Source organism: Heterocephalus glaber, unplaced genomic scaffold (assembly GCF_053883595.1).
Source record: "Heterocephalus glaber isolate CG9 unplaced genomic scaffold, H.glaber_assembly_v1.0 deba00000331, whole genome shotgun sequence".
Taxonomy (NCBI): domain Eukaryota; kingdom Metazoa; phylum Chordata; class Mammalia; order Rodentia; family Bathyergidae; genus Heterocephalus; species Heterocephalus glaber.
The window spans coordinates 12518413-12536534 of NW_028258142.1; the positions used below are offsets into that span (position 1 = coordinate 12518413).

At 35.2% G+C, this 18122-nt stretch overlaps 1 pseudogene across 1 annotated transcript in view; it reads right to left on the reverse strand.

The window, feature by feature from the left end:
* Nucleotides 1–1872: 1872 nt before the first annotated feature.
* LOC147830033 (DCN1-like protein 4 pseudogene) overlaps nt 1873–18122 on the reverse strand; it is a 32393-nt pseudogene continuing 16143 nt past the window's right edge. The window contains exon 3 of the transcript XR_015443160.1: nt 1873–2750. The product of XR_015443160.1 is annotated as a DCN1-like protein 4 pseudogene (transcript). The remainder of the gene's footprint in view (nt 2751–18122) is intronic.

Sequence of the window (18122 nt, forward strand, 5' to 3'; positions counted from 1 at the left end):
ATGGGCACAAGGGGCAGCCCTGTGCACCGCTCCCAAGAAACACCAACATCCTGATCTCTGAGGGGGTGGAATGTGGGAGCTGTTGTGATATATGTCAGTCAAAACCTGGGCATCTGAGGACTTCCAGGGGACACGTCCCCATCATTAGTGCAGGTGCACAATGGCCATACTTACATAACCATAAATCAACCATGTATGTGCAATATGAGCATGCAAGGTCATGCAGGTGTTTTTTTTCCAGTATGCCTCAATATGTGATAATAGAGCACTACAACTGCTGAAAAAGTAAATAAGCTTTTCTGCTGCTTGTGCCAGTGTCTGCCCCACATGCTTTCTTTCCTTTGAGATGTTCATCTAATAAAACACCCCTTCAGCCCCTCGACCCCAACAGTTATACTCACATGCATGGAGAAACACACAAATTTCAGATATATCTAAACTATAAATTTGCCATACGAGGCTGCAAAATAGGCTGTGCCCTTAGTGGCATGTAATTTGGCCTCTAAAATACTGGAGACAGTATTGTAACCCTGTTCCATTGACTTGGTTTCTGAGTCTTCCTTGAAGTTGATACTTGCACAGCTTTTCATCTACCTTGACAGAATCAGGTGTGGCTGCACAAATTTTACACCCTACTGAAAAACTCTAGGCAGAAGCACTGAAATATACAGCCTGGGATACTTCATACAGGGCATGGGAATTCTTGCCTTTAGTCATTTCAGTTAGCAACACCAACCATGTGGCAGATCTAGTCATCACTCGATAGAGAATTTTTTCTTGTTGAATCATTGTTGACAATTTGCATTTTAAAACATGGAAGTTTGTAAATTTACTAGAATAAATAGAAGACAGCATTCTCTAGAGTTTTTCACTGTCTTCTTTTTCTGTTATATTGCTTTCTTATTTTAATATAACTTTCTATTTTCTTTTTTCTTAATGAGATATGTCAGTGTGCCATCCATTTTATAGTTTCAAGGTTTTGCTATATTTCTTTTAACAGCTATAATGTACTATTAATTTATTATGAATTAATTTATTAGTAATGCTATTCTAATATCTAAAATAATTTTACTTTTTTTTCACTTATCTATTGTCCAAGTCATTTTCTTTTCCTCTTTCCTTGAATTAATTCATTGATTCAAAAATATTTATTGAAAATCTTTTATGAACCAAATGTGAAATTTGCTTGATATTGATTTCTAATGATTAATAAGATTATTTGAAGCTTAGTTATATATGTGCAAATCTTAACCAAATTTCATATATTTTGATATTTAGAATTACTTGAGTTTCTCTTTTTCTTACATAATATTGAATGAATAATTTATTTACTCTATAGTTGAGTAGACTTCTTAAATGGTATTTATTATCATTTGGAACATCTATGTCCCTGAAAGTTCATGTGTTGAAGGTTTGTTTGTATGTCAAGGAAGCCGTATTTGGAAGTGGGACTTTTGGAAATGAATTGGACCATAATGGTTCTGACCTCATCGGTGGATTTATAAGTTAATGGGCTTTTTGGGGGGTAGTAAAAATTTTAGAAGACAAACTCTATTTGGAGGAGGTAAGTCATTGAGGTATGCTCTCGAAAAGGCCCCTCCCCAGTTCCTTCCTTTCTCTTGCTACCTCCTGGACACCATGAGCTGAGCAGCTTTGCTTTGCCATGAGCTTCTGCCATGATTACTGCCTTCCAACAGGCCTGTGAGCTACTGAGCCAAATGACTATGGGCTGACATCTCTGAAACTTCAAGCCAAAATAAACTTTTCCCCTCTTATGTTAATATTTCTCAGATATTTTATCACAGCGATGGAAATCTGCCTAACACAGTATTTGAAATAGTTGAATTTTATATTCTATAAAAGTTTGGGAGTAAAATTTTTATTGTAGAGGTAGTTGTAAAATATCATGCATACATCTTGGGTTGCCAGATAAAATACTGGAGCCCTAATAATGATAAATGAATTACACAAATGTAAGATGTCTTAAATTAAGTTCTACCTGAGCATTCTGTATTTTCATTTACTAACTGTGGCAACTTTACTTACCATTCCTATTATTTGTGATTTGTAGACTAGTCCTTGTTGATCTTCTAAATGATCTTTTAAATTTTCCGTGAATATTTGTAAGGAAATTGAATTCTCAAATCTTGGCTTTAAAATTTGATTTATATCCATCAATACACTTTTGTTACTAATAGTTTTCAAATGTTTTTGTGTTAAATCATCATGGATCAATTACACTGATATGTTACATCTTCCATTTCAGGCACTTTTCTGAAAATTTTGTTGGTTCTTGCTTTGCACATTTCATATAATGTTAAGCAAAATCAAAAAGGTTACTTTTCAATTTGTATTTTACATTGCAATTTTTGTAAATATAAAGCATCTCTATTCTATTTCCTACAATGAAAGTATTGCAGAGGAAAACAAGTTTCTTTCACATTTATAAAGAGGAAAAAAAGAATTTTTTCACTTGAAGTATGTAATATTTCAGATTCTACATTGTTGTGTTTATGTTATTATTATTCAGAGCTTCCAGAGACTTCCATGAAGCTCTGCTCACACCAGGTACAGAGGGATCTCTTTGGCCTCCAAGTCCAGAGGTTCTTGAATGAGAGCAGTTTTGATTCTTTCTTCATCTCTAGGTTCTGTGATTGTGTCTTTCAGTTACTTGCATTTTGAGATGAATCCAGGTCAAAGAATGGAAAAGAAACCTGAAGTAGTTGACTTGATACAGTGTATTTGGGTTCCTATAACAGAACACCATACATTGGTTAGCTTCTGAATAACATAAATTTGTTTCTTACACTTCGAGTGGCTAGAAGTTCAAGATTAAGGGCACTGGCAGATTCAGTGTCTCTTTAGGGGCTACCTCCTATGTTATAGACTTTCACCTGCTCCCTGCATCTTCACATGGCAAAAGAGGACTAAAGACTCTTGTGCATCTTTTATGAAGCATAATCCCATGAACAAAGACTCTTTCCTCATGACCAAACCATGTATCAGAAGCTCTATTTTCTAATACCATCATATTATAATTGACAGTGGGGCATTCAGTCTGTTATAATCTCTGTAGCCCATCTCGGCTTCTATATTTTTCCCCCCATATCTTGATTATTCACAGTATACACCCACCACTTCCATCTGCACATACTTAGCAAAGAGAAAGGGATTTTTCACTGAAATTTTATACAGCCTTATTCAACTAGGTTAAATCCACACTAAATTTAGCAGAAGTTCCTCTGGTCCCCTAAAATGAAAATTATATCAACTTTTCACTAATATTCTAGTGAACATCTAGAGCTCTCTTTTCTTTCGTAATCTGCTGAATGTTTGATTAGGACTACAAAAGACAGAGAAAGTTACTTGTGTTTGTTCCATTTTGCCAAGTTTTGCTTTTATTGTCATTGTCATTTTGGTCATAAACCTCCTTAAATTCTTTCTAGAATAAATAATTTATAACCAAGTGAACAATACATGGTAAAATCGCTTTAAGATAATAAATATTTTTATGCTCTCTAGAGGATGAAACTGCCACACAGCAATATTAAAAGATTTGTCTATAATCACAATGATTTAAGCAAGACAGGAGGGAATTCAGTTTTAAGCAATTTGAGTTTTAAGCAAGGTTTTCTTACAACTCATTCCTAGTACTTAAAACATAGACAGAATATTGGAATAATGTTTTATAATTTTAAAAAGAACAAGGAATTCATTTGTTTTTATAAAACTCTGGGGTGCACATATTTATATTACCCATACTTAAAGAGACTTATGTAATTCTTTGTGCATGTGTGTGTGTGTGCTTGTATGTATGCCTATGTGTGTAGGGATGTCATTGAGACTATCTGTAATAAGATGATTAACTGACACTTCCCTTCTTATCCGCTAGACAGAAAAATCCTAGAATCTAGATGACATTAACTGAAGACATCACTTTTGCTTTAGCTGGACAAGCACACCCCAAAGCCCAAAGGCTATCCAGTCATATTATTTAAGAAAATTATTTTATATACAAAAAGTATAAGTATTGATATAATGAATACCCTAGTACTCACAAATCATTTAAGAAATTAAGACTAAAGAAAAATATTATGAAGCTATGTGTATTCCCCAATGTTATTTCATCATCCTTCCTGGATGCTTTTCTCTTTCCATCACACTGATACTTGTAATGTTTGTAACATGTAAACTTACTTTGAGGAAGAACTTTGGAGCAGATTAGTAAATCACAGTTCGGGGTTTGTCTGTAGATGACTCACATATGTGCCCAAAACTAAGCGGGCCAGACCCATCCCAGATGAGCATGGCACCCACCAGGCTTGTATCCTGGATAGAATAAAAAAGGAAATATGGAGTTGTTCCCTCTTTGGAGAAGCTTCAGTCTTCGCTACTGCCTTGGAAGATTGGTCTCTAGTTTTTTCAGCTGCTGATCACAGACTCTTCAGCCTTTCAATGTGGACTCTTCCACTTCCCCCTCCCCCTATTAAGTTTATTGGTACATTTTAGGTATAAAATACAGTTACATTCATCATTAGGATCATGTACCTTTACATGATGTATCTTGGTTCTTATTTTTTCCCCTTCCTCTGCCCTCCCTTCACCCCCTCCACCCTTCTCTATTTGCAAAGACTTTGTTTCCATTTTTTCCTTTTCTCATATTTTTTCTTTTCCTTTTCTTCCTTTCCCCTACCCCTCCCACTTCCCCTACTCCTTTAAACCTTCTCTTCTTATTACACAATATCAATTATACATTTTTAAAATTACAATATCAAGATTTAGAGGACATTACCACAGATTTTACAGAATTTAAAAGGATAAAGAAAGCATATTACAAAAATATTTTTTGAAATAAATTTGACAACTTCTATGAAGTACATTGGAAGACAAATTAATGAAACTAACTCTGGAGGAAATACAAAATTTGAATAGCACCTATTTAAAGAAAGCATATTCCTAGCTGGAATACCTACCTATATGACAACTGCAGGCTCATATACATTTTAACTGATAAATTATATCAAACATTTAAAGCAGAAAAAAGAAGGAACACTTCTCCCCTCATTTTAGGAAATCAACATTGTGCTAATACTAAAACTGGATAAAGATAATAGAAGAAAAAAGTATGAACATAGATAGAAACTTGTTTAACAAAACAAACTATTAGAAGTCAGATCTGGCAGGATGTAGAAAGTGGTTTTATTATAGGGATGGCAGTGTTGGTTCAGCATTGGAAGATCCACCCCTAAAAGTCATCATTTTAACAGAGGAAAAGAAAAAGCCATATGATCCTATCACTAGTTGGAGAAAAAGTATTGTACTAAATTCTACAGCTGTTCATGGTAAAAGCTATCAGGAGACTAGAAGTAGAACAGAACCTTCTCAACAGATCAAAGACATGTACTCCATACTTCCAGCAAAAATGCCTTATATGAATGGAGAAGATAAAATGCTTTCTCCCTAAGGTGGGGAACAAGGCCAGATATGCCTACTCTTCATCTGTCCATTAAACTTTGAAACATAGTTCTAAACCAAAATATTCTGGCAATAAAATGGCACATTAGGATTGTATTGGCACAGCAAAAGCAAAATCTTTATATGTGGATGAAATGATCATCTACAGAGAAAATACTAAGAAATCTCTAGGAGCCCCTAGAACTTGTATTTGAATTTAGCAGGATTAGAAAACACAAGGTATATATAAAAATTCAGGTCTATATATACTTGCTGTAAATGAAGAATTGGCTATTGAAATTTGAAAGTTATGTGGGAGTACAAAGGACCTAGAAAAGTAAAAAGGAAAAAAAAAAACAGTGTTGATTGGAAGACATTTAGTACCTAATTTTAAGGCTTCCTCTAAATCTACAGTAATCAAGGCAGGGTTGGTGTAAGGAAAGACATATATAAAACAGAGAATTTAGAAATAGAACAACACATATATTGTCCACTGAGTTTTGAAAGATTATTTAACAGTAACATTTTATAGAACATAAACTCAATTCAAGAGCAGAGGAAAAAATAGTGTTTTCAGGAAATGGCACTAGAACACCTGGTATCTGTATATAAAAAATTAACCTCAACCCTTTATTTCCATACATACAAATAACTTGAAAGGATCTATGAACCTAAATATGAAAGACTAAAACTATAAAACTTTAAGAAGAAATTATAAGGGAAAATGTTTATGAACTTAGGGTAGGCAAGAATTTCCTAAGATATAGAAAACATGATGTATAAAAGAAAAAAATTGATAAATGAGATTCCATCAAAATTTAGAACTTTAAATGACATCATTAAGAAAATGAAAATTAGTCCTTAAACAGACCATATTTATAATGCATATAACCTATGACCAGAATATGTAAAGAACTCTTATAGCTCATTAATAGACAACCTAATTAAAAAGTAGACACAAGAAGATGATAAATAGCCAGTACAGCACAAGAAAAGGTGTGGAACAATAGAATCAGAAAAATACTAATCAGTACAATAACAAGATTGAGTTATACACTCACTAGGGAGATGAAGTTAAAAATTTTAAAAGAATAAATGTCAGCTTAGGTGTGAACCACTTAAAACTTTCTAATACTGCTAATGTGAATGTAAAATGACAAAACTATTCTGGAAAACAATATAGAAATTTCTTGTATTACTGTTAAGAATCAACATTCCTGTTCTTAAGTTTTTACTTGAGAGGAAAACACATGTTCACAATAGATTTGTACATACAAGTTGACTATCCCTTATCTGAAATTCTTGGGTCCAGAGTGTTTCAGACTTTTGTTTGAAATCCACTTCATCTGCAAAGTGGTTAGCTACTCCTGCTTTTTTGGGGGGGAGGGGGGAGCGGGGGGGTTCCTGTCACACGGCGTATTGTTTTCCACCCTTTAACTTTCAGACTATGAGTTTCTTTTTGAATTAAATGTGTTTCTTGTACGCAGGCTATTGTTGGATCTTGCTTCTTGACCCATTCTGCCAGTCTATTTCTTTTGATTGGTGAATTGAGACCATTATTAACATTGATGGTTATAACTCATACATACTGACCTACCATTGTCATGACTTTTTCTGTTTGTTGGATTCTCCCCCTTTGCTTTTTTTTTTTTTTTCGTACCTGGGAAACCACTGAGCTAAATCCCCGGCCCGCTCCCCTTTTGCTTTATTTTTATTTTTTATTTTTTTGGTACCGGGGATCAAACTCGGGTCCTTACGCTTGCTCAGCAGGTGGCGAAACCACTGAGCAAAATACCTGGCCTCCTTTGCTTTTAATTTGTCCCACCTGACGGATTCATTCTGCTGTGCTTCCTGGGGTTGTGGTACTCGTTGTCTTTTCCTAGGATATTGTCTAAAATTTTTTGGAGTGTTGGTTTGATATTCATGAAGTTCCTAAGGTGCTCTTTGTCATGAAAGTACCTTACTTCTCTATCAGTTTTGAAAGATAATTTTGCAGGGTACATCAGTCTGGGTTGGAGGTTGTTTTCTTTTAGGGCTTGAAATACATCACTCCAAGTTATTCTTGCCTTGAGGGTTTGCACTGAGAAGTCTACTGTGATTCTGATGAGCTTTCCTTTGTATGTGATTTGTTTCTTTTCTCTAACTGCTTGTAGAATTTTGTTCTTCTGTTGGGTTTCTGGAATCTTAACTATTATATGCCTATGTGTAGATTTTTTTTTATCACAGCTACTTGGAGTCCTATATGCTTCACTTATCTGTATGTCAAGTTCTTTTCCCCTGCTTGGGAAGTTTTCTGTAAACAGTTGTTTTACATTATCTGCACTTTCTCCTGTTTCTTCATTGACTCCAATCATTCTTATGTTACTCCTCTTTGCATCGTCTATCAGCTGCTGGATTGATTTCTCATGGTCCCTTACAATTTTAAAGAAATTTTTCTTTTCCTGTTCACTAATTGGAATCTTATCTTCTATATCTAAAATTCTGTCCTCACATTTGTTCATTCTGCTGCATAGACTTTCAGTGGAGTTTTTAATCTCCTGGAAATCTGTTTGCATCTGTTTTAGGGATTCCATTTGTTTTCTGTGTTGGGATTCCATCATGTTCCTCAGCTCCTCTATTTTTTTTTTATCTGTGTCCTCTCTAGATTTATTAATCATGTCTTGCACTATGGGTACAATCTCTGTTGTTATCTGAGAAATTATTTCTGATTTCATTTTTTCCAGATCCTCTTCTGCTGCCAGTTCAGGGAGTCCAGGTGGTTGAGTATCAGAGTGTTTCATCTCTTTTCCCTTTGGGGTTGTTTTAGGTGATCTGGAAGTCTGGTTTTGAAACTTGTTTACATGCCTTCTCATTTCAATGGGGAGAGCAGTGATGCTGGCACACGTGCGACTCACCTCCTCTGTGCTCACAGTGGGGGGAGGGGTACAGTGGCCTTGAGACCTCCTCTTGTGCACTAGGAGTGGCTCACCTCCTGTGTGCTCATGGGGGTCCTCTTCCACTTTCTGGCAAATCGGTACTGGTGACTGAAGTGAGCTTCCAGGCCTTCAGTCTTTGATTACTACTGCATCCTCTGGCTCTGCAGCATAGAGATGGCCATTTTGTGTTTCTCATTGGGCAGATGGTCACTGGGACTCCTCCAATTCTGATGCTGTCAGTCTACCTAATAAATCCCTTTGTACAGTGACATATATTTTATGTCGATTATGTTTCTCTAGAGAACTGTAATACAGATTTTGATACCAAGAGTTGATCTAGAAAAGCAAAATTGTATAGAATAATTAGGTACTCAGTTTCATAGTTCCTGGTTTAAGTTCTAATTCAAGGAAACATATAGTTGCCATGACCTCTCCTTCTGATAATGAAGAGAATACTAATAGTTCATGGTGTGAACTATTTAAAGTAAAAGAAAACATAGATCCATTTGATTACCATAATTCTCCACTTGAGAAATGCAAGAAATTTATTGGCTCTATATATAATACTTTTTAACTTTTTTGGAAGAGTAGGATATACAATGATGCTGACTGGTTGTGCTTACCATCTCTGGAAAAATTATTAAAGGGAAATCAAGCTTCAGACATGCACAAGCAATCTAAAGACTTCTAAGTGTGAAGATAGATTAATAAAGGCAAATGAGGACCTCAAAGATTCAAATTCCCAGCTTTGGAAATGTGTAAACAATCTAAGGGTTTCTAAGTGTGTCCTGAAGAAGAACCTTCTCTCCTTTGGCTACAAGACTGAAATTGCTAAAACCCAAACACAAGACCTCTGATTCTTTTTCTTTTATAAATTTTGTGAAAAAATAAAACAAAATTTTATAACAAAATAAGAGAATGCCAATAGTTAATATACTGTGTATCATTACCTTCAAAGTAGTTTCTCAGACTGCAAGATATAAACAAAAAGTATAAATTAGTGTGTTTCTGTTTGTATGCAAAATAGTTTTAATATATTACATAGGTGTAATTATAAATTTAATCATATATTTCGAGCTCTGGGTCTCTAGTGTGCAGATGGCCATTTTGGACTCTTTCCCCCTCTGCTCACAAAGATGGCTATTGTGAGTCTTCTGCTTCTGATCCTGTTAGCCCACCTAATTAATGAATCCTTTTATAATATTATATATATTTTACATCAATCATATATATATGTATACACACACACACACACACACACACACACATATATATATATATATATATAAAACATCAATTCTATTCCTCTTAGAGAAACCTAGCTAATACACCAGGGAAACCACTATCCTGAGTTGGAATTTATTATTCCTACATGTGTTTTTATGCTTTCACTACATACAGAATTTACCAGTTAGGGTTCCATTACAGAAATCACATACCCTTCCTATGTTCTTGCTAGGTTAAAGGTATTTACTACTATTCATTTTATAGCTTTTATTCATTTTATAAGCTATGCCTCTCTAACCTTTGGTTATCTGCTGTCACTGTTGCCAGTAGCTGCTGATACAGGGACTCCTACCACTGCTACTGATAAAAGAACTCAATTATTCAGTGGAGAAAACAGTTGTATGAAGTTGCCAAATTAGGAAATTCTGGTCTCCATTGTTGACTACAGAACTCCCGGTCACTAAAATGGATGCCTACCACATGCCCCAGTTCTCATGCTTAAGCTTCAGTGTTAAACTACAGTCTCATTTAGATACACACAAGTGGAAAACAGTCTTATCTGAATCTTTACTTCAGGGACACAAATAAGCAGTTAATATCCAAAATATAATTTTACAATTGAATAACAAACACCCTAAGTAACCTAATTTTTAAAATGTGTAATTTACTTAAACATTTCTCCAAAACATAAAAATGGCTATCAGATATAAGAAAAGGTGCTCAATATCATAAATCATCAATGAAATGCAAACTTTAACTACAGTGAAATATTGTCTCATGTTTTTGGAGTACTATCAAACACAAAAAAGATAAGTTTTGATGAAGATTTGGTGAAATTAGAACCCCTATATAATGTTGCTGTAAATGTAACATGGTAAAAACATTATGAAAAATACCATAAAATCTCTTCAAAAAAGAAAAGTAGAACTACCTACCATGTTGTCTAACAATCCCACCTCTACTTATAAATACAACAGAATTTAAATTGGGACTTTGAAAAGTTATCTGCATTCTCATGGTCATTTCCGTAATGTCCATCAATAGTTAAAGGGATAAAGAAAATGTGATATAATATATAATTGTAGTTAGGATCTTGACTATCCTCAAGGGTCAATGTGTGAGACTTGATGCCAAGCTGTGGCACCACCAGGGAGTGGTAGAACTATTAAGATACGGGCCTTCCTGGAAGAAGGTTACATCACTGAGTGTGTATACTTGAAGGGAATATTGGGCCCATGGTCCCTTTCCACATCCCTCATTGTTTCCCATTTGCCACGAAGTGAGCAATTTCCTCTACCACATATTCCCACCACTATGTCCTGCCTTGCAACAGGCTCAAAAGCAACAGGACCAACTGACCATGACCCAAAAACTCAGAAACTGTCAGCCAAAATAAATTTTCCTCCTTATAAGTTAATTATTTCAGGTATTACATCACTGTGAAGAAAGTAGCCTAAAACATACAATGGAATTTTATTTGGTGTTGATAAAGAAGAAACCCTGTCATATGTGACAACTTTAACCCTGAGGACATTATGTCAAGTAAAATAAGCTCATCAGAGATCAAATGCTGCATTAATTCCACTTATATTCTGCACTTAAAATAGTCAAAATCATAGAAGTGGAGAATAGAATGGTGGTTACCAGGAGCTGGAGGAAAAAGGAGAAATGGAAAGTTTCTCTATGGGTATAAATTGTCAGTTAGCCAAGATAAATATGTTCTAAAGACCCTCTGTACAACCCAAAGCTTACAGTTATGAATAGGGTATTTACCTGAAAATTTTGTTGAGAGAGTAGCTAGCACATTTAGTGTACCTTAAAAGGGAAGAGGGGAGTGTGAGGTAATGGGTTTGTTTTCATCTTGATTGTGGTGATGGTTTCATTGTTGTATGCGTATGTTCAAACTCATCAAGTTACATACAATGAATGTGTACAGTTTTTCAATTTAACAATTATATTTCAATAAAACCATTAATGTCTTAAAAAAACAATAACCCACTAATGGTATAGAATCTGTGTAGCTAAAGAGAAAAAAAGTAAGTAACTAATGTAGGAGCAAATATTTATAGCAAAGACATAGAACTAAATACTAAAAATAAGAAATCAGAACTAAACTTTTGTTTGTGAAGGTAATGTTATAAGATGTAAATTTTCTTATGATCAAAAACCACCACTAGGAATTCTGACTGGAGTCTTTGTTCTTCGTGCAACCTTAGTGTGGTTTAGATTATGAAAGAAGAACAACACATTGGGTAACTGTTTAAAATTCCTTCTGAGAAAAGTTAATAAATCTTCCAACAGTCCTTTGAAATTTCTTTTTGATAGAAAAAGGATTCACATTTGAAGACATTTGAGCTTTTTTTTTTTGGTAATCTGAAAATGTTTTCTCACCTGTTCAGACAATGAGCTCTATTCAGAAGTAACTGAAGTAAGGGTAACTTTAAGTGTCTAGAAGTTATGCAAAGTTCAGCTCTTTTGTAACAGGCTTTTAATATGATAGTGATATATTGACAAATTGGTTTCCAAGCGTACATCTGGAGTCCATTTCTAAGGATTAGGACAAGATGTCATATAGTGTATGTATTTTTAATACACTATAATCTATAAGTAACATTAACAGTCTAGGCTGTCTTGTGGTCATATAATTCACATGACAATGTAAAAATATGATTGATTGTCTAATATAAATAGAAGAATTTTCTTGTCATCCTGAGAAAGCTAAATATTCTCATCCATTTTGTGTTGCTAAAACAGATTTTCTGAGACTGAGTAGTTAATAAAGAACAGAGATTGCTTATAGTTCATGAGGATGGGAAGACCAAAGCCCAGAGGTGTGGACTTGATGAGACCTTTTTTGCTACACCGTCCCATGGCAGAGGCAGAAAGGAGAGAGAAGGAAGAAATGAGAGCGCAAGAAAGGTCTTCATTTGTCTTTAATAACAACTCTATTTCTCTTACAATAACCAACTCATTCCTGCAGTAAGGACATAAATCATTTCACGAGTGCACTAGAGATTAAATTTCCAACTCATGAACTTTAGGTACACTCAAATCATAACACACAATAAGTGGTATCTATTATCCTCAGCTGAGTTTCAAAAATAATGAAAACTAGGTTAAGAATGAGATTATTGGAGGGCAAAGCATCTCTTTCATTCCTAAACTGAGTTGTAGAAAGTAACATACAGTGGATTTTGGGGGGAAGGTAGCTGACTTAGAGCCTTAGTTCTAAAAACAGAAGAATCTGGAGCACCATATGCTTTTCCTACGTGAAAAAGCATGGGCCCACTTTGCATATAACATGGTCAAATGAAAAAGAAAATGCTTCTTGCCTGTAGTTAGAGTGGCTCCCACAAATGAAAACAGAAGTGAGTTTATCCACACATTTCCCCAATTTCTAACAAGCACATCACTTCCACTACCTTCTTTCCCACCCTTTGGGAAGTGACTCAGATTTTAAAAAACTAGGGGTATTTAAGAAAAGTCTCTCCTCCTGATTCCGAAAGTGGGGAAGAATAAGTCTGTCCTAACACTGTTTAGCTTTTCACTGTTCTGTGCTAATCCCATGGCCAATCGAGGATAAAGCTATTCTCCTAGAGGAAGCAAACACAGTGTCATCTGGGAAGTCCGGTTTCAACCTCCACTGGATTTTACCAACAATCACTTTATGGATAGACTGCAGACTGTACTCTGGTTACAAATGCTCCATAACTAATCAGTCAGTGATGGACAACAGTTGTTGAATGCACACAAAATGATGCAATATGAATGCCTTGTTTCTTCTTCACTGTCTCTGGATCCTCGGCCAGAGTGATTCAACAGCTGGCAGTAACTAGATATGTAGGAGGGGAATCATTTGGAGATGTCTGCAGGCACATGTCCAGCGATTGATTCCAGGAGGTTAAATCTGTCAGATGGGACCTAGCGCTAGTGCTAGCAGCTAGTGCTGCTGCCAAAACACCTACACACGGCCCATGTGTGTGGCCTAGGATTTCTTAACAGCCTTAAGATCTCAATGTAGTTGGGCTGCTTATGTCAAGTCTTCAAAAAAGTGCCCCAAGAGAACTAGAAGGAAGTTATATAGCATTTTCTGACCTAGCTCCAAGAGTTAGCCACTTCAAATGCAATTGTTCTTTATAAACAAGTCACTAAAAGGGCCTAGATTCAAGGGGAAGAGCCATAAGCTCCTAAATCATAAAAGCAATATCAAAAGATTTTCAGACTTGTTTTCAAACCTACACAGTCTAATAGCTGTTAGCGTTTATCTTGTCCCTTAAGTATCTGAAATTGAGCAGAATAATGTATTAATAGTCTCCAAGACAAGTCTGCTATCAAGCTGAAAATTAGCTCTTGCTCTGTATTCTATCCAAATTGTGTCCATTTAAGAATTTTAACAGAGCAAATCTGAAGATACTTGATAAAACAAAATGGCAATATATTCAAATAGTAAGTTGCCTAAATAGCCAAATAAAAACTTACAAAAACATAGAAATGTCTCATGCAATGAATATAGTTTTTCATTAATATTTCTCCCTGTGAGAAATTAAATGCAAGTGGCAAATGTGTCCAAATCTAAAAACTTTACAATCCAAAAGAATTAAATCCAAAATAACTTTATTGCCTTTGTTATTAAAAGTTCAAAGAAATGAATTCTTCCCCAATTTCTTTTTCTGTTCAGTCCCAGCTATATATATGTATATATCTCAGCATATATATATATATATATATATATATATGAATGATGAATTTGGGAGTTTTTTCAGTAGTTTCAAGCTGAGGAATCTTTCACTTCCTGAACTAACGTAAGTATCAGTAGGCTTTAAGTTATATTACTTTGTTCCTTGGTTTTGTACCAGCCTTTGCAAAGCTTTCACAGGTTCAGAAATGTTAACAGATAAGAGCCCACAGGGTTCTATTCACAGAATGATTTTATTTAATTGCAACAGATTTGATCCCTTCAGAGATGGATAACAGAACTCAGTAAACATTGGCGGGGTGGGATGGGGATCCAGGTGCTAACTCCCCAGGTTTCTATTCACATGCTCTCTGGATTGAGTGACCAAGATGTATGCAATGAATCTAGGCTTCCAGAAAGTTTAAGGCAGAAGTTGTAAGACAAAATGTTAATATATCTCTGCACCATAGGGAGACCAAGTTGTCTAACCCAGAATGTCAGTTAAAAATTGTGAGTTTAAAAAATTGGCTATAAGCAATTCACAATAACTAAGCCCAGATGCTGTCAATCCCAGAATGAATAAAAAAATATAGTGTGTGTACAAAATGAAATATTATTCAGCCATAAAGAATGAAATCATGTCATTTGCAAAAAAATAAATAGACAGAACTGGATACCATCATGTTAAATGAAATAAGCAAGACTCAGATCCTGCAAGTTTTCTCTTACATAAGAAACCAAGGAGAGAGAGAGAGAGAGGGGGAGAGAGAGAGAGAGAGAGAGAGAGAGGCTGATGTCAGGAAATTAAGAGGTAGACTTTTGGGGATGGGGAAGGGATCAGAGGGAGGGGGGATGGGACAAAAAAGATCAAGATTTGTTAAATTGATGTAGCAATTTACTGAAATGAACCTCATAATTCTGTATTGCCAAGAAGCACTAATTTTAAAAATAGCCATAAGAACCACAACACTATAATTTCCGTAACCTTATGTTGGCCAAGAGTCAATGCCAGTTATCCAGGAATCCCTAGAAAGAAAGAACTCTTAAAAACCAGCTATAAATTATGTTAGTTAGTTTCTTTCTTACGGAAATGGTCAATACAATGTCCTTGTATTCATCAAATTTAGAAAACAAAGTAATCTGTATCTGCTAAACCTGGTAATGAAAACATTTTTATCCTTATCACCCAGTACATAAAGATGACAAAGACACAGAAATTCTATGGCATTGAAGGAAGGAGGGTAGCTGAAAATTATTGTTCTCAGCTCTTACCAGAATACCACTAATCTATGCTAGCGCTTCATGAAAAAAACGTACAGTAAGAAAAATTAACCATTAAGAAATTATTTCTGCCATTATATTTACCCTTTATTAGTGGTGGCGAACTTACTGCATGTGTGCTGCAGTGGGCTATTTGTTATCACTGAAAGCTCTAAAAGTTTCATCATCACTGCCATAAATGAATGCTTTCAGCTCTCAAAGAGTGGCATTTAGAATTTAATAGTGCCATGTGAGCCGAATCCCTCTGTCCGGTCCTCATCCTCCAGTGCTCTTCTCCTCTGAGGCCATTCTCTCACTAAATGAACAAATGTCCACCACCACCGGCTCTGCTAGGAACCAAACGTAAAATATTTGATGTTTTGTATAAGTTTTGTCTTCAGTTCTCTATAGTTAACTACATATGAGGTAAATCATTAAAAACATGAGAAAATGTATCACAAACATAATTATTACCATGGTTGCATCAAGAAAATGTTCGAGAACTTTATGCTTGACTCCTGGTATTAGATGACAGTGATAGAAGGATGTGCATGGTGGTGCAGTAACATTCATAATGGGCTAACCAAGACGTTAGAAAACAAACATTTGACATTAACTCACTGTCAATTTGGAGAAAGACTTCTGTTCTTCAAAGAGCTATTCTTGGGCTTAATTTTTAAGATTGCGCTCATTGATGATAAAGGACAAAAAATATTTCACACTTTTGAAAAATGTGGGACCTCATGGCGTAAGACTCGACTAATAGTCAAATGTTGAATGACATTAAATTTAAGTTATTCTCAAAATGGCGTTCATTAGGGAGTTTTGCACTTTGATCAGTGCATGATGAACTCCTTTGGAATTGTTACTCTATTTATTTGCGAAAACATGTTTACAAAAATACTAAATGTTTTTCTTAGTATCAGTAAATGAACCTATTATTCAGTAAAACTTTTGTTTTGGTATTTGGCATAAGAAAACTTACAAACATCCAATGACCAGAGTAGTTGCAAGAAAAGGGATCAACTAGTAAAGCCAGGGAAAAACCTGCCTGTATAACCTTATACGTCCACAAGATGTCGCTCCAGTGCAACGTTCTAGGGATGGAAAAATCCTTCAGGAGAAAGCCGAAAGACACTGCAAATAAAAATTTTCAGAATAACACAGCAAAATGTATCTCTCAGCGTGAGGCGTTTCTAACTGATGAGTTTATACGAGTTCTTATGTATCATTTATCATAAATGGACCTCTGGTCGAGAAGTTCTGGACAATTTGGTAAAGACATCCGGCAAGAAGTGTGAGCAGTTCAGGGAAAGGCCCACGTACACGTGGGTTTGCTTGCCAGACTTGCCTTCCTGCGAAGCAGGATATGCAAAGAAAAACCCATGCCTGGAAATGCCATCGTGAAATTGAGAATATAAAAGACACAGCCATTTTTAACATAGCATGTCACAGTCTTGTTTCTTTACAGAACATCGGCAAAGAAACAAAGGCCAGGACATCAGAGCTGACAATGAAAATGGATGTAAGAAAGCAAAGAATAACATTCTTTTAATATTGAGGGAAAACAAGGTTGGTTATGAAATTGTATATATGTAAACAAATGCCCTTTTAAATGTTATAATCAAAATGCGTATTTTGACAATATAAGGTTTCAGAATTTTTTCAAAATAAAGAAGTCTTCTATAGACATTCAGGAAGGAAATATTAAAATGAGTTGCTACAAGAGCGGTGGGAAGTAAAACTGACCAAACGACATCATTAAGTTGTTTTGCAGTCTAAAAAGCCAGTTGTTAAAGAAATTCAGAAGAAAGACTTTCTATAAATTCTGTCTAAACTTTTAGAAAATATCCTCAGGAGCAGGTTGAGAAGGGAGAAGATAAAAGAACTATTCATACCCATTCGCACACTTTGTCTTCACCCTGCCAAGTTGCAGAAAATATGATGGAAATTATCAAGAAAATGGTAACTAAAATTATCCAATGTTTCTTTCAAGCAATGTATTTTAATGGTTTTGATCTTTAGCCTAAAAAATTTTTGAAAAGGTTGACATTTATAAAAGTATGAAATGGAATAAATAAGTGTACTCATTTTCAGAATACTAAATTAGGAGGCTTTGCTTTAAATCTGAAATACACTTAAACTTGTGACATTTGAATCACTATACGTAAAACCCTTGGCATTTATGGATTTCTATTTGTGGTTTAAATATATGTGATGAATAAAATTTGTCCCTAGGGAAGGTGATGACAGTAATCCCTGGCTATTGTCATACTGTGGTATTGACAGCACACTGCATCATGCTGACTATAAAATGTAGCTTGGATTTTAAAATAGTATATATATCGGTACCCTGCTGTCTGTGCTAATCTCTACTACCTAATGGTAATAAAAGCACTTAGAGACACCCACTTCTGTGTTTTGTCTTTGCAGAACTACACATCTCCTGTCACCAGTGTCTCTTAATGAGCCCTAAAACCAGCTTCCCTGGGGCCAGTGAACTATTCTCTTCTGTTCTCCGCAGAGGACAGGTTTACATTTGCTACTATAGCAACCACTGCTGCCTGCTTTCTGACTTTTTAAGCTTAGGA